The sequence below is a fragment of the Bufo gargarizans genome, chromosome 5 (genome assembly GCF_014858855.1).
Source record: "Bufo gargarizans isolate SCDJY-AF-19 chromosome 5, ASM1485885v1, whole genome shotgun sequence".
In the NCBI taxonomy this organism is placed as follows: domain Eukaryota; kingdom Metazoa; phylum Chordata; class Amphibia; order Anura; family Bufonidae; genus Bufo; species Bufo gargarizans.
The window spans coordinates 292880989-292908384 of record NC_058084.1 but is presented as its reverse complement, the minus strand read 5'-3'; positions in this window follow the sequence as shown (position 1 = coordinate 292908384).

The window sequence follows — 27396 nt, the reverse complement described above, 5'->3', positions numbered from 1 at the left end:
CAGAGGAGAGAGTTCCCGTAACAGACAATCTGGCTTCATGTCAGCAGAGAATTAGTCTGCATGTCATAGCAGAGAATGAGGCTTCACGTCAGCCACCACTGCAACAGTCCATTGGCATATATTTAGGCCTAGCACACAGGCAGAGGAGAGAGGTCCCGTAACAGACAATCTGGCTTCATGTCAGCAGAGAATCAGTCTGCATGTCATAGCAGAGAATGAGGCTTCACGTCACCCACCACTGCAACAGTCCATTGGCATATATTTAGGCCTAGCACACAGGCAGAGCAGAGAGGTCCCGTAACAGACAATCTGGCTTCATGACAGCAGAGAATCAGTCTGCATGTCATAGCAGAGAATGAGGCTTCACGTCACCCACCACTGCAACAGTCCATTGGCATATATTTAGGCCTAGCACACAGGCAGAGGAGAGGTTCATTCAACTTTGGGTAGCCTCGCAATATAATGGTAAAATGAAAATAAAAATAGGATTGAATGAGGAAGTGCCCTGGAGTCCAATAATATATGGTTATGGGGAGGTAGTTAATGTCTAATCTGGACAAGGGACGGACAGGTCCTGTGGGATCCATGCCTGGTTCATTTTTATGAACGTCAGCTTGTCCACATTGGCTGTAGACAGGCGGCTGCGTTTGTCTGTAATGACGCCCCCTGCCGTGCTGAATACACGTTCAGACAAAACGCTGGCTGCCGGGCAGGCCAGCACCTCCAAGGCATAAAAGGCTAGCTCTGGCCACGTGGACAATTTAGAGACCCAGAAGTTGAATGGGGCCGAACCATCAGTCAGTACGTGGAGGGGTGTGCACACGTACTGTTCCACCATGTTAGTGAAATGTTGCCTCCTGCTAACACGTTGCGTATCAGGTGGTGGTGCAGTTAGCTGTGGCGTGTTGACAAAAGTTTTCCACATCTCTGCCATGCTAACCCTGCCCTCAGAGGAGCTGGCCGTGACACAGCTGCCTTGGCGACCTCTTGCTCCTCCTCTGCCTTGGCCTTGGGCTTCCACTTGTTCCCCTGTGACATTTGGGAATGCTCTCAGTAGCGCGTCTACCAACGTGCGCTTGTACTCGCGCATCTTCCTATCACGCTCCAGTGCAGGAAGTAAGGTGGGCACATTGTCTTTGTAGCGTGGATCCAGCAGGGTGGCAACCCAGTAGTCCGCACAGGTTAAAATGTGGGCAACTCTGCTGTCGTTGCGCAGGCACTGCAGCATGTAGTCGCTCATGTGTGCCAGGCTGCCCAGGGGTAAGGACAAGCTGTCCTCTGTGGGAGGCGTATCGTCATCGTCCTGCCTTTCCCCCCAGCCACGCACCAGTGATGGACCCGAGCTGCGTTGGGTGCCACCCCGCTGTGACCATGCTTCATCCTCATCCTCCTCCACCTCCTCCTCATCCTCGTCCTCCTCGTCCTCCAGTAGTGGGCCCTGGCTGGCCACATTTGTACCTGGCCTCTGCTGTTGCCAAAAACCTCCCTCTGAGTCACTTCGAAGAGACTGGCCTGAAAGTGCTAAAAATGACCCCTCTTCCTCCTCCTCCTCCTCCTCCTCCTGGGCCACCTCCTCTTCCATCATCGCCCTAAGTGTTTTCTCAAGGAGACATAGAAGTGGTATTGTAACGCTGATAACGGTGTCATCGCCACTGGCCATGTTGGTGGAGTACTCGAAACAGCGCAACAGGGCACACAGGTCTCGCATGGAGGCCCAGTCATTGGTGGTGAAGTGGTGCTGTTCTGTAGTGCGACTGACCCGTGCGTGCTGCAGCTGAAACTCCACTATGGCCTGCTGCTGCTCGCACAGTCTGTCCAGCATGTGCAAGGTGGAGTTCCACCTGGTGGGCACGTCGCATATGAGGCGGTGAGCGGGAAGGCCGAAGTTACGCTGTAGCGCAGACAGGCGAGCAGCAGCAGGATGTGAACGCCGGAAGCGCGAACAGACGGCCCGCACTTTATGCAGCAGCTCTGACATGTCGGGGTAGTTGTGAATGAACTTCTGCACCACCAAATTCAGCACATGCGCCAAGCAAGGGATGTGCGTCAAATTGGCTAGTCCCAGAGCTGCAACGAGATTTCGCCCATTATCACACACCACCAGGCCGGGCTTGAGGCTCACCGGCAGCAACCACTCGTCGGTCTGTTGTTCAATACCCCGCCACAACTCCTGTGCGGTGTGGGGCCTGTCCCCCAAACATATGAGTTTCAGAATGGCCTGCTGACGTTTACCCCGGGCTGTGCTGAAGTTGGTGGTGAAGGTGTGTGGCTGACTGGATGAGCAGGTGGAAGAAGAGGAGGAGGAAGCCGAGAAGGAGGAGGTGGCAACAGGAGGCAAAGAATGTTGCCCTGCGATCCTTGGCGGCGGAAGGACGTGCGCCAAACAGCTCTCCGCCTGGGGCCCAGCTGCCACTACATTTACCCAGTGTGCAGTTAGGGAGATATAGCGTCCCTGGCCGTGCTTACTGGTCCACGTATCTGTGGTTAGGTGGACCTTGCTACAGATGGCGTTGCGCAGTGCACACTTGATTTTATGGGATACTTGGTTGTGCAGGGAAGGCACGGCTCTCTTGGAGAAGTAGTGCCGGCTGGGAACAACATACTGTGGGACAGCAAGCGACATGAGCTGTTTGAAGCTGTCTGTGTCCACCAGCCTAAATGACAGCATTTCATAGGCCAGTAGTTTAGAAATGCTGGCATTCAGGGCCAGGGATCGAGGGTGGCTAGGTGGGAATTTACGCTTTCTATCAAATGTTTGTGAGATGGAGAGCTGAACGCTGGCGTGTGACATGGTTGAGACGCTTGGTGACGGAGGTGGTGGTGGTGGTGTTGGTGGTACATCCCCTGTTTGCTGGGCGGCAGGTGCCAACGTTCCTCCAGAGGCGGAGGAAGAGGCCGAGGCGGCAGCAGCAGAATAGGCCGAGGCGGCAGCAGCAGAAGAGGTAGCAGGGGGAGCCTGAGTGACTTCCTTGGTTTTAAGGTGTTTACTCCACTGCAGTTCATGCTTTGCATGCAGGTGCCTGGTCATGCAGGTTGTGCTCAGGTTCAGAACGTTAATGCCTCGCTTCAGGCTCTGTTGGCACAGCGTGCAAACCACTCGGGTCTTGTCGTCAGCACATTGTTTGAAGAAGTGCCATGCCAGGGAACTCCTTGAAGCTGCCTTTGGGGTGCTCGGTCCCAGATGGCGGCGGTCAGTAGCAGGCGGAGTCTCTTGGCGGCGGGTGTTCTGCTTTTGCCCACTGCTCCCTCTTTTGCTACGCTGTTGGCTCGGTCTCACCACTGCCTCTTCCTCCGAACTGTGAAAGTCAGTGGCACGACCTTCATTCCATGTGGGGTCTAGGACCTCATCGTCCCCTGCATCGTCTTCCACCCAGTCTTGATCCCTGACCTCCTGTTCAGTCTGCACACTGCAGAAAGACGCAGCAGTTGGCACCTGTGTTTCGTCATCATCAGAGACATGCTGAGGTGGTATTCCCATGTCCTCATCATCAGGAAACATAAGTGGTTGTGCGTCAGTGCATTCTATGTCTTTCACCGCTGGGGAAGGGCTAGGTGGATGCCCTTGGGAAACCCTGCCAGCGGAGTCTTCAAACAGCATAAGAGACTGCTGCATAACTTGAGGCTGAGACAGTTTCCCTGGTATGCATGGGGGTGATGTGACAGACTGATGGGGTTGGTTTTCAGGCGCCATCTGTGCGCTTTCTGCAGAAGACTGGGTGGGAGATAATGTGAACGTGCTGGATCCACTGTCGGCCACCCAATTGACTAATGCCTGTACCTGCTCAGGCCTTACCATCCTTAGAACGGCATTGGGCCCCACCATATATCGCTGTAAATTCTGGCGGCTACTGGGACCTGAGGTAGTTGGTACACTAGGACGTGTGGATGTGGCAGAACGGCCACGTCCTCTCCCAGCACCAGAGGGTCCACTAACACCACCACGACCATGTCCACGTCCGCGTCCCTTACTAGATGTTTTTCTCATTGTTATGGTTCACCACAACAACAAATATATTATTTGGCCCAATGTATTGTATTCAAATTCAGCGGGATATAAATTTGAGGCCTAGTATTTAGGCGCTGGGTGACCGGTATGGATTTAGTGACAGAATTAGACTTGGAAATGCACAGAAGCGTGTGTGTGTGAAGTTATTCTGAATGACCCAATGTGCACCTTGAATATTATATACCCTTTTAGGGATAGATTTCAAATAGCTCTGATATAGCAGAAACCACTAAATTATGAAATTGCTAAATTGGGAATTGTATTTCAACCCAGAACAAGAAATGTGCTTGAACGGACACTAAATAACTCGCCCAGCTACAGCACTAACGAGAGATTTAGCAGGATATAAATTTGAGGCCTAGTATTTAGGCGCTGGGTGACAGGTATGGGTTTAGTGACAGAATTAGACTTGGAAATACACAGTAGCGGGTGTGTGTGAAGTTATTCTGAATGACCCAATGTGCACCTTGAATATTATATACCCTTTTAGGGATAGATTTCAAATAGCTCTGATATAGCAGAAACCACTAAATTATGAAATTGCTAAATTGGGAATTGTATTTCAACCCAGAACAAGAAATGTGCTTGAACGGACACTAAATAACTCGCCCAGCTACAGCACTAACGAGAGATTTAGCAGGATATAAATTTGAGGCCTAGTATTTAGGCGCTGGGTGACAGGTATGGGTTTAGTGACAGAATTAGACTTGGAAATGCACAGAAGCGTGTGTGTGTGAAGTTATTCTGAATGACCCAATGTGCACCTTGAATATTATATACCCTTTTAGGGATAGATTTCAAATAGCTCTGATATAGCAGAAACCACTAAATTATGAAATTGCTAAATTGGGAATTGTATTTCAACCCAGAACAAGAAATGTGCTTGAATGGACACTAAATAACTCGCCCAGCTACAGCACTAACGAGAGATTTAGCAGGATATAAATTTGAGGCCTAGTATTTAGGCGCTGGGTGACAGGTATGGGTTTAGTGACAGAATTAGACTTGGAAATACACAGTAGCGGGTGTGTGTGAAGTTATTCTGAATGACCCAATGTGCACCTTGAATATTATATACCCTTTTAGGGATAGATTTCAAATAGCTCTGATATAGCAGAAACCACTAAATTATGAAATTGCTAAATTGGGAATTGTATTTCAACCCAGAACAAGAAATGTGCTTGAACGGACACTAAATAACTCGCCCAGCTACAGCACTAAGGACAGATTTAGCTGGATATAAATTTGAGGCCTAGTATTTAGGCGCTGGGTGACAGGTATGGGTTTAGTGACAGAATTAGACTTGGAAATGCACAGTAGCGGGTGTGTGAAGTTATTCTGAATGACCCTATGTGCACCTTGAATATTATATACCCTTTTAGGGATAGATTTCAAATAGATCTGATACAGCAGAAACCACTAAATTTTTAAATTGCTAAATTGGGAATTGTATTTCAACCCAGAACAAAAAATGTGCTTTGACGGACACTAAATAACTTTCCCAGCCACAACAGGACAGCGGTAACGAGAGATTTAGCGGGATATAAATTTGAGGCCTAGTATTTAGGCGCTGGGTGACCGGTATGGATTTAGTGACAGAATTAGACTGGGATATGGCCAAAAAATAACCACACTATTGCTGGTTAAATGCACTTGGTGATGGGCGCAGCTTGCCCCTGATGTAGTATATGGCCAAAAAATGAACAGACTATTGCTGGTTAAATGCACTTGGTGTCACAGCTTGACCAACCACACTACTGAGGGTTAAATGCACTTGGTGACGGGCGCAGCTTGCCCCTGATTTAGTATATGGCCAAAAAATGAACAGACTATTGCTGGTTAAATGCACTTGGTGTGATAGCTTGACCAACCACACTACTGAGGGTTAAATGCACTTGGTGTGACAGCTTCACCCTGATGTAGGCTTTAGCCAAAAAACAACCACACCATTGAGGGTTAAATGCACTTGGTCGCAGCTTGTGCTGGCGCACCACAAGACACAAAATGGCCGCCGATCACCCCAGAAAAATGTGACTGACAAACGGTCTGGGCAGCCTAAAAACAGTGAGCAATTGAGGATCAGCAGCTCAATGATCCACAGCTGCAGATCGATCAGTTAATCAAGTCCTTTGGAGGAGTTAATCTGCCTAATCTCGCCCTACTGTCGCAGCCGCAACCTCTCCCTACGCTAATCAGAGCAGAGTGACGGGCGGCGCTATGTGACTCCAGCTTAAATAGAGGCTGGGTCACATGGTGCTCTGGCCAATCACAGCCATGCCAATAGTAGGCATGGCTGTGATGGCCTCTTGGGGCAAGTAGTATGACGCTTGTTGATTGGCTGCTTAGCAGCCTTTCAAAAAGCGCCAAGAAAGCGTCACAAAAGCGCGAAGAAAGCGACGAACACCGAACCCGAACCCGGACTTTTACGAAAATGTCCGGGTTCGGGTCCGTGTCACGGACACCCCAAAATTCGGTACGAACCCGAACTATACAGTTCGAGTTCGCTCATCCCTAACCCACACGTCTGCAATTATGTAAACCAATGTTAATATGTTCTTGATTTAATGTTCTGGCTATACAGTATCTGCTTCAGTCAATACTATTGTATTTCAAGTAGATGAGGTAATGTCTACTTCAATGTTCAGGGATAAAATGGCAAATTTAAAACCTAAATTACTTCATTAGTAAGAATCTCAGATTAGGGTGATTAATAGTATTTTACATTACTGGTTGCCTAATCAATTTTAATATTGCTTTCAACATTTCAGCAAGTGTATGTAAATGTAATATCTCAAAAAGAGGCTGCCAAGTCAAATATGTCATAACCTTAAAATGATCTTGCTTTCTGTAGAAGTACGTACAAAACAATGTCTCATTTAATTACTTTAATATATACACTTATGCTGAATAAGTATGGCACCTTAAATGATTACTGCTATAGAACAGTCTTAGGATTCTTGACATTGATGTCTAATGGAAGAAAAGAAAAGTGATGAGCATTCAGTAAAGAAAGAAATTCTTTCTTCAAAGTAATAATGAATATTTTTTTGTCCTTGGCTGTATTGGTGAACCAGAACATCAGATATTATTATTTCTAGAAGTAACTTTTTAGTATTTTCAAATTGAAAGGGATTTAGAAATTAAAATTACAGTAAATATCCATTAGTTCTATTATTATTATTATTATTATTATTATTATTATTGTAGCTTGTGTAGTACAGGAAATAAGGTCTGTGTAATGGGCATGTATCTCACACCAAGTTTGGCTCAGCTTTCCTAAAATCATTGCATAATAGTGATCTATAATGCTGTGAGTTCGAACTTGACTGCAGATCTACTTTCTCCTACACACAGCATCATTTGAATATGACATTTGAGATATTTTTAGGTCCAGAATGTGACTGCGCCATGGTCCATATTTCCCATACTGTACACACTCATGCAAAACTGGCCTTAAAGAGGTTTTCCATTATTTTGCTCCATGTTAATTAGCCCCGTAGAGTGCGGTATCTAATGAAATAATCATAGTCAATGTCTTCCCATAATTCCATCCTGACTTTCTGGGTCTGTTCTACAATGTTCTAATATTCAGCTTGTTTACTTCTGGTCGGGGTACAGACAGAGTCATGTGTGCCACTGCAGCCAATGACTGCCCTAAACAGTGTCACGGTGCGGTTTACTGTAACAGTTTTGGCCGTGTAGGCTGGCTGCATGCCCTCTTGAGTACTGGTTACAGGCCGACTCCTATGTATGCTGGTTTCTTGGGACTGCATGCTGGCTGCAGTGTTGTATGTGAATTGTTGCCTGTGTTTGTTTGTCCCCACGTCCATATCTCTGTGGTTCCTGTCCTTGGTGCTGTGCAGGTTGGCTGCATGCGCTTTGTGTATTGGCTTGGGTGTTCCCATGTATTCTGGTTCTGTGATGCGTGCTGGCTGCGGCCTTGTGTGTTAACATGGTCTGAGTATGAATGCATTTCTGTTTGCATCACTGTGCAGATCTGTCACTCCTATTGTTGTGTAGGCTGGCTGCCTGTAATCTCATACTGGCTACAGTTGTTCTATGTATGCTGGTTGTCATTCGGGCATGCTGGCTGCAGCATTCTGTGTCTGGTATGAATTGTCACTTGTGATTGTGTGTTCTGTGCTTCTGGTACTGCTGGTTCTGGTAGGGTTAACACTCCCTGGTCTGTTCCTGGGCGTGACTTATCAGGTGCCCTCGTTATTACAACTATAGCTATGTTAGCTGTGGGGCTTGTAGTCAGTCTGTTTTGTGCCTTGCTGGGTGTAGCCCCCTTGCTGCTGAACCAGAGGGTTTTGCCATCTGCCCTTCTGTATGGCTGGTAAAGCATTGATGTTATTGCCTTGTCTGATCTTCTGTACCTTTTTTGTATTGGTGTTGTTTTACCCTTGTCCATGCCTTGCCTGATCTTTTGTACCTGTTCTGTGTCATTGATGTTATATCCTATCTGTTCTATGTATAGCTTGGCAGTGCTAAACTGCTTCTGTTCCTATCTGTTCCATGTATAGTTTGGCAGTGCTAAACTGTTTTTGATTCTGTAAGTTCCATGTCTAGCCTGACAGTGCCTACTGCCTCTGACCAGTCTGTTCCATGTATTGCCTGCAGTGCCTTATTGCTTCTGTTCCTGTCCTGTGTATGTCCTGCCTTCATAAAAGTGCTCCTGGGATCTCCGAAGGGAGGATATCTGTGTGCAGCTCTGTTTGTGACCGCAATGCTTCATTTCCGCATGAGTCCAAGCATCTGCTTGTGTGCTGGTTCCAGTTTGTTGTTTTTCCTTGTCCTGAGTTTGTTGGGTTCCAGTCCTTCTGTTCTCGTCTGTTTCCTCTGGTGCTTGCACCAGCATAGTTCTTTGCAGGTGATGGCCAAGTGTACCGGGACCATCCTGGAGGTGCGACCTGTGAGTCCTTGGCCAAGTTCATCCCTACCACTAGGGGCTCTGTGAATAACGGGACTCACTTGTTTTCTGTCCTCTGTGTTTACCGGTGCACTTGGTTCAGTGGTAGTGCTACCACTATTGCCTAACCTGCTTTTTCTGTTACTGTCATGTTATTTTATTACATGTGTAATTGTTTTTTCCTGTGTCCTGTTTGCAAGACGTTCCGGAGGTCTAATGTATCCACAGTCAGGATATGTACTCAGGGTGGGGCCGGTAATGACAGACTTCAGCAAAGATAGCAGGTTAAAAAGTCCAAACTGTTTAGTTTCTGGTACACACCTAACGTTAGGCAAAATAGCCGTAACTGGAAGGGTGTGGACTAGTAAGTCCCACTACCAACCTACTCACAAGTTCAAAAAAAGCAATCCCAGAACAGGCTCTAAACAAACCTGTCTCAGAAAACTACACACTGTTGAAACCACTTCAGCTTTCTGGATTTCGATTATCTTACCCAGCTGAGGATTCTGGGCGAAATATATACCCCTCCCAGCACTTTGTCATACACCTTACCACAGTGCCAGTCATTCACTACTGCAGCACACGTGACCATGTCCACACTCCAACCAGAACAAGCTAACAGGGGAGCAGAATATTACCAAATGAAGCCAGGGTGCTAAAATAAAGCAGCAAAGAGCATGTGATTATGATTCTTTTAGCAGGCATCACACAATATAGAAACTAACTAAAATGAGATACAATTGTGGAAAAAAAAACACTTAGGGCTGTTTCACATGAGCGAGTCCATTGCAGGAATCATGCTCTGTGTGTGAGTGTGATCCTCTGCTCTGGACTTGCAGGAGAGCATGGCATTATCATGATTTTTAATGCTATGTGTCTCTGCTTGGCCTTTTTTCCACAGAATCATAGTGACATAAAGCTGTCAGTATGATTCTGTAGAAATAAGGTCAAGCAGAGGCACATAAGCATTAAAAATCATGATAATGCCGTGCGCTCCTGCAAGTTCAGAGCAGAGGATCACACTCACACACGGACCGTGATTCCCGCAATGGATTCGCTCGTGTGAAACAGCCCTTAATGTATTTTAGTTCATGTAGATGAGTACAATATATAATGTAACCAATATATTTTCTGGTTTAGGACATTAGAATAAAACTTCAGGACTGGGCAATTTTCTGTTTATTCATTTTTATTTTTTTTACTCTCAGCCTTCCAGGGGACATCGTTTTTTTTTATTTTTTCCATTCATATAGCCATATGAGCGCTTATTTTTTGCAGAACAATCTAATGGTATAATTTAATATTACATACAATATTTTGGGAAGCTAGAAAAAATTCCAAATGGGGTGGAAGTGGAAAAAAAACACAATTTCACCCCAGATTTTATTTATTTTTTACGGTATTACCTGTAAGGTAAAACTGACCTGTTCATTCTTGAGTAAATATTATGCAGGCCAGCATTGGAATATAGTAGTAATGGACCTTGAAGCCTTGTAGAGGCACAGCTCTATTATTACTAATCTAAGCAATCATCATAATCATAGAGAATAATATCCAGATTTTGTGAAAAACAGTCATATCAACAATAACAGCATATAATGGAATATATAAATGAATTTATTTTTATTCCACATACTGTATAATAGGCAAAAATAACTGAATTGAGAGACAAACAAAACTAAGGGAAATTTTCTATAACTAAAGTCACTGACCAAATATAGCTGTACTTAACTAAAAAAAAAAAAAAGAAAAAAAAGATCAAATTATTGTACCGTAATTGATTTTTCTGTAACCAAAATAAGAAATCTCCTTGGAGCAGCATCTTATCTAGATTTTGTTAAAACCTTTGACACTACATAAGAAAGATTGATTATCAAGTTACAACGTGTACAATTGGATTTTAAGCAAGTTTTGCTTAGTTATAGGTCTAAAAAAGCCTACTATAAGTGCTTTCTAAACTTACAAAACAGAACTGATACCACACCGGCATGTTAATATCAATTTTGATATTTATGTATTTAGTATTATATAGTAAATTTGAATGATACTGCATGTTTTATATTGCGGTTCTTTGGTTGAGCATTTTGCTTTAAATCTTTGCATACACAACCTCCTTAATTGGATAAAAATATAGATATAGTAAATGCTGCCAAAAACAGATTTTTATTAAGAAAACCAATTTTCAAATACCCTGCTAGAAAATGCCAAAATATTAATAGGTAGCCACTACATCAGGACCTTCATCTAATAGCCAAAGCCGAAGAGCAGATATGATGAATGCAGTACCTCTGTATGGGCATCTATTTGATCTAAATAGGAAATGCCTCATTTCTTCTGTGCTGGTGCTGCAAGGCAATTATGCATTTGGTACTGGGCAGACATAAGCCCATCAATTCATTAGAATCTATATTCTACTCAAGTTTTTTTTTTTTTTTTTTTTTAAGAGAGAGAGAAAAGTGAGAAAGAGGGGAGAGAGAAAAGACAGAAAGATGAGAGAGAGAAAAGAAAGAAAGAGGAGAGAGATAAAAGAAAGAAAGAGGAGAGAGAGAGAAAAGAGTGAAAGAGGAGATAGAAAAAGGGAAAGCAAATGGAGAGAAAAGAGAAAATGGAGAGAAGAAAGAAAGAAAGAAAGAAATTAAGGAACTTCATAGTTAATTGCTTGGAGCTAGATCTGGACACTTTTCTTTACAATGTAATTGTCTATATTAGAAAAAAAACCTAAAATATTAAAATTTAATCACGTTTTTAGTCCTATTATATTCAGGATTACCCTAACATGTAACAACTTACCCAGGATCACACCATTGACAGGTAAGGATAAAAAAGTACAGATTTAAAATTAGTTCATGAAAATAAAAGGAATTTAATTTATTATAGAAGGCTTTCAATTTCATTTAAATAGGCTCTATGTCCACCATTTGTGGACCTCCTTTTAAATACCCCATTCAAAGACTTGTAACATTTTTGCTTTTTTGCATTGATTGAGCTACAGTATGTAAGGGTTTGTTTTTGCAAGATAAGTTATTTTTTATTTTTTTTTGTACCACTTTAGGGTAAATATGGCTTTTTAATAGCAAGGCAGGATGAATGAAAACAGTGATCATGACATTATTTTTATTACGGTCTTTGTTATACTTGTTCTCTCTTAGATTCACTGTGTAGGTTATTGAACAACATGCTAACCTTATAGTTTGATTTGGTTAAAGGTTGCATCTATTGTCTATATAATAATGGAGGAAAGGGCAGGGGTATTACAATACTTTTGTTTATCATGGCAGGGTCTAACAAGAGTAGTATACACACACATGATAAAGAAGCCTCTCCTCAGTAAAAAAAAAATCAAAAAAAACAAACAAAAAAAAAAATATCATATAAAGGACCTTTGGACTATGAGAAACAAGATTTTCATGACTGATGAATCCAAAATTGAAAATGAAATTGAAACGCGTTATGTTTGCTGGATACAAGGAATGGTCCATTATCATCTCTTTAGTGAAGCATGGTGGTGGTAGCAGCATCATGCTGTGGTCATGTTTTTCAGCAGCTGGGAATTTTGGGTTCCTGTGCACAAGAAAGACAGAACAGAACTAGAGAGATGCTAGGTGGACGACACTGCCGAGAAACATTATCAAAATGAGGGTTATTTTGGAAAGGATGAATAAAAAAAGATCTAATACGGCCTCATGCACACGACCGCATATATTTAGCGGTCCGCAAAAAAACTGATCTGCAAAAAATACGGAATGGACACGGAAAGAAAATATGTTTGTGTGCATGAGGCCTAAACGTGTAAAAATATATTAAGGGTCAAAGAATGGACATATATCATTTTACAGCCTTATAATCTACAGTATGTTAGTTAGACCTTTATTTCTGATTCATTTTTCTACATTAGTTATCTTTAAAATGGAGCCTGAATAATTCATATACTTATAGATACAGGAACATAAAAGGAAATATCTAAATTGCATAGTGGCTTGCATAGATTTTAATATTATCAAAGTGCATATAGCACAACAGCATGTTGTATGATTAATATGTTGATTCATTTTTATTGTACACTGAAAGCACTGCTGCCCAGGCTTTAGACGTCATGAGTCACAGCAAAAGCCATCCAAAGATTTCTGCAAAATATATAGCGCAACATCTTAAGGTTTTAATTTACTAAGGCACCATAGCTATATTTTACTTTGTGCATTGCAGCATTTCTATGCAATAGAAGATACAAAACTGCCACAAGAAACACTTTTTTTTGCAAACCAATATATCTATTTACTCAGGGGAGTTCGTTGTACTTTAGCCATGAACTGCTACTGTGATAAATGGTTTGCTCTTTTAGGCATTTTTCAATCAGACATTACATTGCTGCACTATTGCAAGTGTTCCGCTGAGCTACAATCTTGTAAGATGAAAGTCTATGACTATGCATACTAATGTCTGATTACATTTGATGTTGCTCCCTCTTACTAAAGCACAGAACAATCCAGACCCTCTGGGAAATAGAAACCATAACATAGCAAATTTATTGAAGGACAACTATTTTGTTTTGAATTATATCTATATAAATGCATGTTGTTTCCTATTTGTGTAGGATAAACATAGAAATGGAATTTACAGATTTTTTTTTTCTTTTTGCATTTTGTATTTCTCTTTTCGTAGTCTAATTCATGAAAGGAAAATGCAAGAAATGAAGGAAAATATCTAAATGAATTGGTAAACACACAAAATGAATAAATGCCAAGCGGATGATTCAGGCATTCAAGAGATAGGCAATTTGCAGTTCAAACATATAGCAGTAAGAACATTATTCCATATTCTAGTCTAGGATGCTAAAAGGCAGATAGTGAGCATAATTCATACTTCATACTGTACCAGAGTATCAGTTAGATTTTGTAGAGCACTGATATTCTATTCCCAAATATTTTACTTGTTAACATCCAGGAGTGCAGAATTTTGCCTTGGATATATATATATATATATATATATATATATATATATACTTAGTTACATTGTGATATGAAAATAATTGGGGTCATTCATCAAACTGGTGTAAAGCAGCAGAACTGGCTTAGTTGCCCTTAGCAACCAATCAGATTCCACTTTCATATTTGACAGCTCCTTTGGAAAATGAAAGGTGAAATTTGATTGGATGCTATGGGCAACTAAGCCAGTTCTACTTTACACTAGTTTGATAAATGACCCCAAATATCTCTATTAATCCTCCTACTTAAGGATGCACATTTTTTATTACATTTAAAGCTCACACACAGCAAATCCACATATCACATGGCATACTTGAAAGGCCATATTACAGGTCAACTGTGGGGAACCTTTTGGTGCCTCTATGAGAGATCAGATTCTATTATCCCTACGGAAAAATACTTTTGGGGTAGAAATCCTTGAAAAATAACATTTGATGTGGTATAGTACTTTTTTTTTCTTATGCCTAATTCCTCATTTTTATATGATTAAGGGGGGAATTTATCATGAGGGCAATATTTGAAGTAAGTTTTGCTTGAGTCTGTGTTGGGGTATTTTATGCCACATTTTATGCATGTGATGAGAACATAGTCTTAGGACTTTACAAATCACTAGTCAGACTACACATGGAGTACTGTGTACAGTTTTGGGCTCCTGTGAACAAGGCAGACATAGCAGAGCTGGGGAGGCTTCAGAGAAGGGCAACTAAAGTAATAACTGGAATGGGTGGACTACAGTACCCAGAAAGATTATCAACATTAGGGTTATTCACTTTAGAAAAAAAGACGATTAAGGGGAGATCTACTAACTATGTATAAATATATCAGGGGTCAGTACAGATATCTCTCCCATTATCTATTCATCCCAGGACTGTGATGAGGAGACATCCTCTGCGTCAGGAGGAAAAAAGGTTTGTACACAAACATAGAAGAGGATTCTTTACAATAAGAGGAGTGAGACTATAGAACTCTCTTCCTGAGGAGGTGGTGATAATGAGTTAACTAAAAGGGTATAGTTACTAGAGATGGATCGTTGATCCAGGGAGTTATTCTGATTTCCTGATATGAGTCGGGAAGGAATATTTCCCCCTAAAACAAGTAAAATAATTTTTTTACCGCAAAGTTTTTTTTGTTTTTGTTTTTTGCCTTCCTCTGGATCAACTTGCAGGAAAACACGCTGAACTGGATGGACAGATGTCTTTTTTCAGCCTTATAAACTATGTTACTATTTATCAAATGTCACAGGTTGTTTGATAAATTTGGCTTGTTCTTAAACCTAACACTTCTGTCTAGAAAAGCTCCTCCGGTTTTTCTACTCCACCCTCCTCCTGGAGTGAGATTGCGATTTATTTGTGACTTTTTAAAAGTTACAATAATAAATCTGGAGTGAAACTCATTAACATAGCTAACCACACCCACATTCCCACCCATATTACAAAACTGGAGTAGTGTAAAAAGTCACACATTTTTGTGCAATTGCTTATACAGTGGTCTCTCAAGTTACAATATTAATTGGTTCCGGGACAACCATTGTATGTTGAAACCATTGTAAGTTGAGTAATCGGTTCTAAAGCCCCAAAATGTCATCCAAGATAAGAGAAAATGAAGATTTAAGAAAAACAGCTGATAAATAAGACTGATACAACAAGTCCTTACATATAACTGTCAGGAATAGCTGCTAACTAGCAACTAATCTAGCTACTTTACCACAGAAGGGGCCTTGATTGGTTGGATCTGAGTCTGAATCATTGTATGTTGAGTCTAGTTTCAACTTACGATAGGTCTGAAATGACCATTGTATGTTGAAAATATTGTATCCTGAGGCCATTGTATTTTGAGGAATCACTGTATGTTGTGCAAATGAGTCTAAAAAAGTAGCAAAAACCCTATTTTGCGACTTTTTGATGCCTAAGTGCCTAAGTATAATATTGCCAGAAAAAAAGGTCCCTCAAGCATTATGGTAAAAAAGTTGAACAAAAAAGAGCGGACATTTCTTGTGTAGTAAACATATGTGTAAATGTGTTGAGAAATGTGGATAAAGGTGTACTGTAAAAAATGTTTACAAGATATAGTGTAGCCAGAACTACTGTATAGTGTCTCATATAAATTCATCCAAAACTATGCATTTTTAACCTTCTCAAAGCTCTTCATCAGATATGCTCACAAAAGGCAAACAGGAATTTGAAATAGTAAATAACATGTGATGGAAGGAGTTGTACACTCCTTAACTGATGCAAAAGTAGTAAACCATGCATCATAAGTGCAATCAATAAAAGAGATTGACATAATATAAGAAATAAATATATACCAAGTCAATTAAAACCCATAAAAAAATAATAATAAAAAAAAATATATATAGCACGTCTATGACCTTTAAAGGTTGACCGGCCAATAATACTGATGAAGGTCATCAATATCAGATGAGTTCAGGTCTGACACATGGCACTCCCACCAAACAGCTTTTTTGGGCAGACAGAGTATCAGAAGCTAAGCAGTAAATCGAGAAGACTCCATACACTTGGTAGTTTTCAATGCCAGCATAGCTGCCATTCACTCTAATAGGTGATAAGTAGTGTTGATCGAGCACCGCAGTGCTTAGGTGCTCGGGGGCTCAGGCCGAACACATCGGGATGTTTGGGTGCTTGACGGAGCACCCGAGTATAATGGAAGTCAATGGGAGAACCCGAGCATTAAACCAGGTACCCCCTGCTCTGAAGAGGGGAGGGTGCATGGTTCATAGGAAAATATCACAAATTAATGAAAATGCCACCAAAATGGTTCTGGAACAGCATGGGGAGGATGTCTGGATGCATCTTGTACTCACAAGTAGCTGCTTGGAACGGTGCACTCTCAATCTCATCCTCTTCCTCCTCTTCTGCCCACCCACGCTGAACAGATGGAATTAAACTTCAATAGGTACTACCCTCTGTAATGGCGGCAACCATCTCCTGCTCCTCCTCCTCTTTATCATCCAATTCATGCTATTAAGATGAACTGAGGGTGGTCTGGCTATCTTCCTGTGTAATGTCTTCCCCCATTTCCACCTCTTCCACATGCACAGTGTTGTCCTTAATTGTGAGCAGTGAGCGTTTGAGTAGAAACAGAAGTGGGATGGTTACGAAGATTATAGCGTTATCGCCGCTCACCATCTGTGTTCATTCCTCAAAGTTTCTTAAAACCTTACAAAGGTCAGACATCCATGCCCACTCCTCGCTTGTGAAGAGCAGAAGCTGACTGGAAAGGAGACAACCATGTTGCAGCTGGTATTCCACTTCTGCTGCTCACAAAGTCTGGCCAACATATGTAACGTAGAGTTGCAGCGCTTGCTCACATCGCACAACAGCTGGTGAGCTGGAAATTTCAAGAGCTGCTGCAGCGTTGACAGACCGGCTGAAGCTGTCGGTGACTTGCGGAAATGTGCACACACACAGCGCACCTTCGCCAGTAGCTTAGGAAAATTGGGGTAGGTTTTGAGAAACCGCTGAACCACAAGGTTGAACACATGGGCTAGGCATGGAATGTGTGTGAGGTTGCCGAGCTCCGAAACTGCCACCAAGTTACGGCCATTATCAGACACAACCATGCCTGGTTCTAGTTTGAGTGGCAAGAGCCACAGCTCATTCTGGTCTCTTATCCCTTGCCACAACTCTGCAGTAGTGTGCTGTTTGTCCCCTAAGAATATGAGCTTAAGCATGGCCTGTTGCCGCTTCCCCACTGCACTGCTACACTGCTTTCAGCTACCAACTGATGACTGACTGGTGCTGCACACGGATAATTTGGAAGTGGAAGTGTAGGAGGAGGAGGAGTGGGGGTTAGAGCCACCATCGTAGGTTCTGGCAAAAGCCCTGATCGATGTAGGACCCGCAATCCTTGGCGTCGGGAGCACCTGTGCCATCCAAGGTAACAACTCGCTCCCTGCCTCCAACGTTCACCCAGTTTGCCGTCAGAGAAATGAAGGGTCCCTGGCAGAATGCACTTGTCCTTGTGTCCGTGGTTAAGTGGACCTTCCCAATAATTGAGTTGGTCAGGGCACGTGTGATGTTATGGGACACATGTTGGTGTAAGGTGGGCACCGCACACCACGAAAAAATAGTGGCGGCTGGGGACTGCGTAGCGAGGGACAGCGCTGACATCAGGCGGCGGAAGGCCTCAGTGTTGACAAGCCTAAATGGCAACATTTACAAGGTCAGTAATTAGGAAAGTTGTGCATTTAGTGCTAGGCCTGTGGGTGGGTGGCTGGGTATTTGCGCTTGCATTCAAATGCCTGGGGTAAGGATATTTGTATGCTGCGCTGAAACACGGAAGTGGATGTGGTCGCTGATGGTGCTTACGAAGGTCCAGGTGCAGGGTGGAATGTAGTGATGGGCGAACATTGGCCGGGACTGTTCGCGGGCGTGAACGCGATTAAAATGTCTGCGAACCGCAAGATCACGACGAGCCCCATTCAATTTAATGGCAAGCGAACCTGGAAAACCTTCAGGTTATATTTGCAGTCACCAAATACTTACTAGAAGCGCACAAATAGTCCCACAATATTAATTCAATGACAAAAATTCCCACAAAAAATATGTATTTTAATCAGTGGCCATTTGTATGCATATTAAAGGTAAATTCTCAAAAATGTGCCCTGCTGGAGCCTAGAAATATTTTATTTTGGGCCATGGGAGTACAGGCCCTAAAAATTAGGCATTCACCTGACATAAAAGAAATTACGATTATGTGGCTCGAGGTACATTATGCAGTCACTGAATAATAATTTTACTGTAGCCCACTGGAGTACAGGCCACAAACATTAGGCATTCACCGTACAGAAAAGATCAATTGATTATGTGGCTGGAGGTATATTAGACGGTCATTGGATATCAATTTTACTGCAGGCCAGTACAAATACATGTCAAATACATATGTTTAAAAGAACAAAAATATAAATTTGGATTAAAAACATGGCCAACGAAATCCCCTCTCTTGAATAAACCCCAAATAATAATAGGTGAAATTTGATAACCCGTGGTCCTCACAGGTGTTGAATTCCTCCGAGGCCCCAACAATTAGGCATTCACCGTACAGAAAAGATCAACTCATTATTTGGCTGGAGGTATATTAGATGGTCATTGTATATCAATTTTACTGCAGGCCAGTGGGGTACAGGCCCCAAACATTAGGCATTCACCGGACAGAAAACATTAAGTGATTATGTGGCTGGAGGTATATTAGATGGTCATTGAATATCAATTTTACTGCAGGCCAGTGGAGTACAGGCCCCAAACATTAGGCATTCACCGGACAGTAAAGTACAAGTGATTATGTGTCTGTAGGTAATTTAGACTGTCAATGGATATTAATTTTACTGCAGGCCAGTGGACTATAGGCCGCAAACTTTAGGCATTCACCGAACAGAAAAGAACAAGTGTGTCACAGGGCGCCGGCTTTGCTCTCCTTTCGACCATTCGAACACTCGGCGCTCAGCAGTTTGCAGGGGGATGAGTCCTATGACGCTGGCAACATCACATGACTCCTTCTCGCCCCTATTTAACAGGCAGCCTGCTGGCCACAGGTTGCCTGAGATTAAGGTCCTATACCTCGTGTATCCTTCATGTGACATTTGACTTGGTATTAGTATTTTGGCTTGTTATTTTACTTTGTCTCTCTCTTGCTTGTTTTCTACTGTTGCTTCTCCTGGTATTTGACTTCTGCTTAACTTAGACTTGTCCTCACCTGCTCCCTGTGTCCGACTGCTTCTTGTGGCATTGACCCTCATTTGTATATTGACGCTGCCTCTGCTTGTCCCCTGGTAGTGCCTAGACCTCCTGGTTTTGACCTTTGCTGGTTCTACCTCTCTGTATTTTCCTGTGTTGTTTGTTTTCTCGCACTTTACTTAGGTTAGGGATCGCCGCCTAGTTGTGCTCCGTTGCCTAGGACGGGTAAGTGCAAGTAGGCAGGGACAGTGGCGTGGGTGGAGTCAGTTTGCACCTTCCCTATTCCCCTTCTCGTGACAAAGTGATTATGTGGCTGGAGGTACATTAGGCGGTCACCGTATAACAATTTTACTGTTGGCCAGTTAGATTACTTGCCCCAAAAATGATGCAATTATCATAAAGAAAAGATCTAGTGATTATGTGGCTGGAGATCTATTAGACGGTCTTTGGATATCAATTTTACTGCAGGCCAGTGGAGTATAGGCCCCAAACATTAGGTATTCAACGGACAGAAAACATCAAGTGATTATGTGGCTGAAGTTATATTAGGCAGTCATTGGATAACAAATTTACTGTAGGCCAGTGGAGTACAGGCCCCAAACATTAGGCATTCACCAGACAGAAAAGATCAAGTGGCTGGGGGTATATTATATGGTCAGTGGATAACAATTTTACTGTAGGCCAGTACAAATGCATGTAAAATACATAGAACTAAAAATATTATATTGGATTAAAAACATGGCTAACGAAATCCCCCCTCTTGAATGAACCCCAAATAATAATAGGTGAAATTCGATAACATGTGGTCGTCACAGGTGTTGAATTCCCCCGAAGCCCCAACAATTAGGCATTTACCGTACAGTAAAGATCAAATGATTATGTGGCTGGAAGTATATTAGATGGTCATTGGATACCAATTTTACTACAGTGGAGTACAGGCCCCAAACATTAGGCATTCACCGGACAGAAAAGACCTTTTATGCTGCTGTATTTACATAAGACAGGGACCATTCTTTGTTCTGGGTGGTGGTGTATATGTGCGGGATGGCCTGAGGAAATTCAATTTAACGTAGTTGTCACAGGTGCCTCATTCATTTTTAGAAATGTGAGGTAGTCCACACTGTCGTGAGCTAGGCGAGTGCACTTATCTGTCACAATCCCCCTGATGCGCTGAACGTAATTTTGGACAGGACACTCGACGAGGGGAAAGCCAAGAGTTACATGGCAAATTGTGCAAACTCTGGCCACAGGTCAAGCCTGCAAACCTAGTAGTACAGGGGTTTCTCACTTCTAAGAGTGTCCACATCGGCCGTTAACCCGATGTAGTCGGACACCTGTCGGTTTAGGCATTCCCTGAGGCTGGATCCGGAGGGCTACTGTCGATAGGTTGGCTGCAAGAATGATCTCATATACAAAGTGACCAATACATCTTCAAACTGCCCTCTTCTTGCATGTGCGGTAGAATTGGTAAGTGCAACTGTTTCTCTATGGGTGGAAATTCCTCTGCCAGCGCCCGCAACAGCAGAATGCAGCATCTCTCGAAGCATAGTAACATAGTATATAAGGCGGAAAAGAGACATTTATCCATCCAGTTTGGCCTGTTATCCTGCAAGTTGATCCAGAGGAAGGCAATAAACCCCTGTGAGGTACAAGTTAATTTTCCCCACTTAAGGGGGAAAAAATTCCTTCCCGACTCCAATAAGGCAATCAGAATATTTCCCTGGATCAACAACCCCTCTCTAGTAGCTATAGTCTGCAATATTATTACACTCCATAAGCAAGGCTTGGAAATGCTGCATTCTGACAACCCTCTGTAATTATGGTAACATAAGTTCTCCCGGCGGTCGTTTCGCGGCGAACTTTGCGTGTTCGCGATTCGCCGAACATGTGAACATATGGAGAAATCTGCGCCCACCGTATTCTTTTACATTATGAAGAACTTTGACCCATGACACATCCATCAGGTGGTACAGGACAGCCAATTGAGACATTTCAGCACATGGACATACCCCCTACCTTATAAATAAACCTGATCTGGCCGCCATTTTACATAGTGTTTTGCCAGTGTAGGGAGAGGTTGCTGTGTTGAGCAGGGACAGGCTGTTAGGGACACCAAATGCTAGCTAATAGGGCCACAAAAGTCATTTTAAGGACTAGTATAGGTGTGCTATCTATATGTGTGATACACAGAGGGGTGCAATATACTTATACTTTTATAATGAGTCAAAAACACAAATCTATATAGTGATCATCTGGAAGTCAGGGGCCTAGGGGTTAGGGGCTTACTAGGGCCATTTTTAAAAAGGGTAAGGATCTGGATGGGGTCGCTCTTATCAGGGTGGTTGGTCTGTGGTTAGGCTATCAGGGCCAGATTAACACCCGCCTGTAGGGCAATATCAAGGACAGATCTTTGCCCACCCTGTCCTTCAATACCACATCATCATCTAGCCCAGGGATAGATGTTTTTTGCTTTCCCTCCGGGATTCATGCATGTGCACTGGAACCCCCCGGATTGTGGTAGGACATATGGTTTCTGATTTGGTGCCGTCGAGCACCTGATTTAGTGCCGCCGAGCACTTGTTATTGACTACCACATCTATGCTTTTTGCTTAAAGAGGACCTTTCACCAGAATTAAACTTCTAAAGTAACTAATCAGGCAAGTAGAGCGGCGCCCAGGGACCCCCCTGCACTTACTGTTATACCTGGGCGCCGCTCCGTTCTCCCGGTATAGGCTCCGGTATATTTACAGTTAGGCTCCACCCAGGGGAACCTGCCATCGGCTCATTCTCCCATGCTGGCCAATCACAGCGCTCAGCTCATAGCCTGAGAGAGAAAAAAGCCTTTCAGGCTATGAGCTGAGCACTGTGATTGGCCAGCTCTGCAGCATGGGAGAAGGAGGCGCTGGCAGGTTCCCCTGGGTGGAGCCTAATTATGAATATACCGGAGGTAATAACGGGAAAACGGAGCGGCGCCCAGGTATAACAGTAAGTGCAGGGGGGTCCCTGGGCGCCGCTCTACATGCCTGTATAGTTACTTTAGAAGTTTAATTCTGGTGAAAGGTCCTCTTTAAAGGGGTTCTGCACTTTGTTTTAACTGATGATCTATCCTCTGGATAGATCATTAGCATCTGATCGACAGGGGTCCGACACCCGGGACCCCCGCCGATCAGCTGTATGAGACGGCAGCAGCGCCGTGGCCTTCTCGCTGTTTACCGCTGGCCCAGTGACGTCACGACTAGTATCAACTAGCGTGGGCGGGGCTAAGCTCTGTTCACACGCTAGTTGATACTAGTCGTGACGTCACTGGGCCAGCGGTAAACAGTGAGAAGGCCGCGCTGCTGCTGGAGCGACGCTTCCTTCTCAAACAGCTGATCAGCGGGGGGTCCTGGGTGTCGGACCCCGCTGATCAGATGCCGATGATCTATACAGAGGATAGATCATCAGTAGGGATGAGCGAACTCGAACTGTATAGTTCGGGTTCGTACCGAATTTTGGGGTGTCCGTGACACGGACCCGAACCCGGACATTTTCGTAAAAGTCCGGGTTCGGGTTCGGTGTTCGTCGCTTTCTTGGCGCTTTTGTGACGCTTTCTTGGCGCTTTTTGAAAGGCTGCAAAGCAGCCAATCAACAAGCGTCATACTACTTGCCCCAAGAGGCCATCACAGCCATGCCTACTATTGGCATGGCTGTGATTGGCCAGAGCACCATGTGACCCAGCCTCTATTTAAGCTGGAGTCACATAGCGCCGCCCGTCACTCTGCTCTGATTAGCGTAGGGAGAGGTTGCGGCTGCGACAGTAGGGCGAGATTAGGCAGATTAACTCCTCCAAAGGACTTGATTAACTGATCGATCTGCAGCTGTGGATCATTGAGCTGCTGATCCTCAATTGCTCACTGTTTTTAGGCTGCACAGACCGTTTGTCAGTCACATTTTTCTGGGGTGATCGGCGGCCATTTTGTGTCTTGTGGTGCGCCAGCACAAGCTGCGACCAAGTGCATTTAACCCTCAATGGTGTGGTTGTTTTTTGGCTAAAGCCTACATCAGGGTGAAGCTGTCACACCAAGTGCATTTAACCAGCAATAGTCTGTTCATTTTTTGGCCATATACAAAATCAGGGGCAAGCTGCGCCTGTCACCAAGTGCATTTAACCCTCAATGGTGTGGTTGTTTTTTGGCTAAAGCCTACATCAGGGTGAAGCTGTCACACCAAGTGCATTTAACCAGCAATAGTCTGTTCATTTTTTGGCCATATACTAAATCAGGGGCAAGCTGCGCCTGTCACCAAGTGCATTTAACCCTCAATGGTGTGGTTGTTTTTTGGCTAAAGCCTACATCAGGGTGAAGCTGTCACACCAAGTGCATTTAACCAGCAATAGTCTGTTCATTTTTTGGCCATATACTAAATCAGGGGCAAGCTGCGCCTGTCACCAAGTGCATTTAACCCTCAATGGTGTGGTTGTTTTTTGGCTAAAGCCTACATCAGGGTGAAGCTGTCACACCAAGTGCATTTAACCAGCAATAGTCTGTTTATTTTTTGGCCATATCCCAGTCTAATTCTGTCACTAAATCCATACCGGTCACCCAGCGCCTAAATACTAGGCCTCAAATTTATATCCAGCTAAATCTGTCCCTAGTGCTGTAGCTGGGCGAGTTATTTAGTGTCCGTTCAAGCACATTTCTTGTTCTGGGTTGAAATACAATTCCCAATTTAGCAATTTCATAATTTAGTGGTTTCTGCTATATCAGAGCTATTTGAAATCTATCCCTAAAAGGGTATATAATATTCAAGGTGCACGTTGGGTCATTCAGAATAACTTCACACACACCCGCTACTGTGTATTTCCAAGTTTAATTCTGGCACTAAACCCATACCTGTCACCCAGCGCCTAAATACTAGGCCTCAAATTTATATCCCGCTAAATCTGTCCTTAGTGCTGTAGCTGGGCGAGTTATTTAGTGTCCGTTCAAGCACATTTCTTGTTCTGGGTTGAAATACAATTCCCAATTTAGCAATTTCATAATTTAGTGGTTTCTGCTATATCAGAGCTATTTGAAATCTATCCCTAAAAGGGTATATAATATTCAAGGTGCACATTGGGTCATTCAGAATAACTTCACACACACCCGCTACTGTGTATTTCCAAGTCTAATTCTGTCACTAAACCCATACCTGTCACCCAGCGCCTAAATACTAGGCCTCAAATTTATATCCCGCTAAATCTGTCCCTAGTGCTGTAGCTGGGCGAGTTATTTAGTGTCCGTTCAAGCACATTTCTTGTTCTGGGTTGAAATACAATTCCCAATTTAGCAATATAATAATTTAGTGGTTTCTGCTATATCAGAGCTATTTGAAATCTATCCCTAAAAGGGTATATAATATTCAAGGTGCACATTGGGTCATTCAGAATAACTTCACACACACCCGCTACTGTGTATTTCCAAGTCTAATTCTGTCACTAAACCCATACCTGTCACCCAGCGCCTAAATACTAGGCCTCAAATTTATATCCCGCTAAATCTGTCCCTAGTGCTGTAGCTGGGCGAGTTATTTAGTGTCCGTTCAAGCACATTTCTTGTTCTGGGTTGAAATACAATTCCCAATTTAGCAATTTCATAATTTAGTGGTTTCTGCTATATCAGAGCTATTTGAAATCTATCCCTAAAAGGGTATATAATATTCAAGGTGCACATTGGGTCATTCAGAATAACTTCACACACACCCGCTACTGTGTATTTCCAAGTCTAATTCTGTCACTAAACCCATACCTGTCACCCAGCGCCTAAATACTAGGCCTCAAATTTATATCCCGCTAAATCTGTCCCTAGTGCTGTAGCTGGGCGAGTTATTTAGTGTCCGTTCAAGCACATTTCTTGTTCTGGGTTGAAATACAATTCCCAATTTAGCAATTTCATAATTTAGTGGTTTCTGCTATATCAGAGCTATTTGAAATCTATCCCTAAAAGGGTATATAATATTCAAGGTGCACATTGGGTCATTCAGAATAACTTCACACACACCCGCTACTGTGTATTTCCAAGTCTAATTCTGGCACTAAACCCATACCTGTCACCCAGCTGCCTAAATACTAGGCCTCAAATTTATATCCCGCTAAATCTGTCCCTAGTGCTGTAGCTGGGCGAGTTATTTAGTGTCCGTTCAAGCACATTTCTTGTTCTGGGTTGAAATACAATTCCCAATTTAGCAATTTCATAATTTAGTGGTTTCTGCTATATCAGAGCTATTTGAAATCTATCCCTAAAAGGGTATATAATATTCAAGGTGCACATTGGGTCATTCAGAATAACTTCACACACACCCGCTACTGTGTATTTCCAAGTCTAATTCTGTCACTAAACCCATACCTGTCACCCAGCGCCTAAATACTAGGCCTCAAATTTATATCCCGCTAAATCTGTCCCTAGTGCTGTAGCTGGGCGAGTTATTTAGTGTCCGTTCAAGCACATTTCTTGTTCTGGGTTGAAATACAATTCCCAATTTAGCAATTTCATAATTTAGTGGTTTCTGCTATATCAGAGCTATTTGAAATCTATCCCTAAAAGGGTATATAATATTCAAGGTGCACATTGGGTCATTCAGAATAACTTCACACACACCCGCTACTGTGTATTTCCAAGTCTAATTCTGGCACTAAACCCATACCTGTCACCCAGCGCCTAAATACTAGGCCTCAAATTTATATCCCGCTAAATCTGTCCCTAGTGCTGTAGCTGGGCGAGTTATTTAGTGTCCGTTCAAGCACATTTCTTGTTCTGGGTTGAAATACAATTCCCAATTTAGCAATTTCATAATTTAGTGGTTTCTGCTATATCAGAGCTATTTGAAATCTATCCCTAAAAGGGTATATAATATTCAAGGTGCACATAGGGTCATTCAGAATAACTTCACACACCCGCTACTGTGCATTTCCAAATCTAATTCTGTCACTAAACCCATACCTGTCACCCAGCGCCTAAATACTAGGCCTCAAATTTATATCCCGCTAAATCTCTCGTTACCGCTGTCCTGTTGTGGCTGGGAAAGTTATTTAGTGTCCGTCAAAGCACATTTTTTGTTCTGGGTTGAAATACAATTCCCAATTTAGCAATTTCATAATTTAGTCGTTTCTGCTATATCAGAGCTATTTGAAATCTATCCCTAAAAGGGTAGATCATATTGAAGGTGCACATTGGGTCATTCAGAATAACTTCACACACACGCTTCTGTGCATTTCCAAGTCTAATTCTGTCACTAAATCCATACCGGTCACCCAGCGCCTAAATACTAGGCCTCAAATTTATATCCCGCTGAATTTGAATACAATACATTGGGCCAAATAATATATTTGTTGTTGTGGTGAACCATAACAATGAGAAAAACATCTAGTAAGAGACGCGGACGTGGACATGGTCGTGGTGGTGTTAGTGGACCCTCTGGTGCTGGGAGAGGACGTGGCCGTTCTGCCACATCCACACGTCCTAGTGTACCAACTACCTCAGGTCCCAGTAGCCACCAGAATTTACAGCGATATATGGTGGGGCCCAATGCCGTTCTAAGGATGGTAAGGCCTGAGCAGGTACAGGCATTAGTCAATTGGGTGGCCGACAGTGGATCCAGCACGTTCACATTATCTCCCACCCAGTCTTCTGCAGAAAGCGCACAGATGGCGCCTGAAAACCAACCCCATCAGTCTGTCACATCACCCCCATGCATACCAGGGAAACTGTCTCAGCCTCAAGTTATGCAGCAGTCTCTTATGCTGTTTGAAGACTCCGCTGGCAGGGTTTCCCAAGGGCATCCACCTAG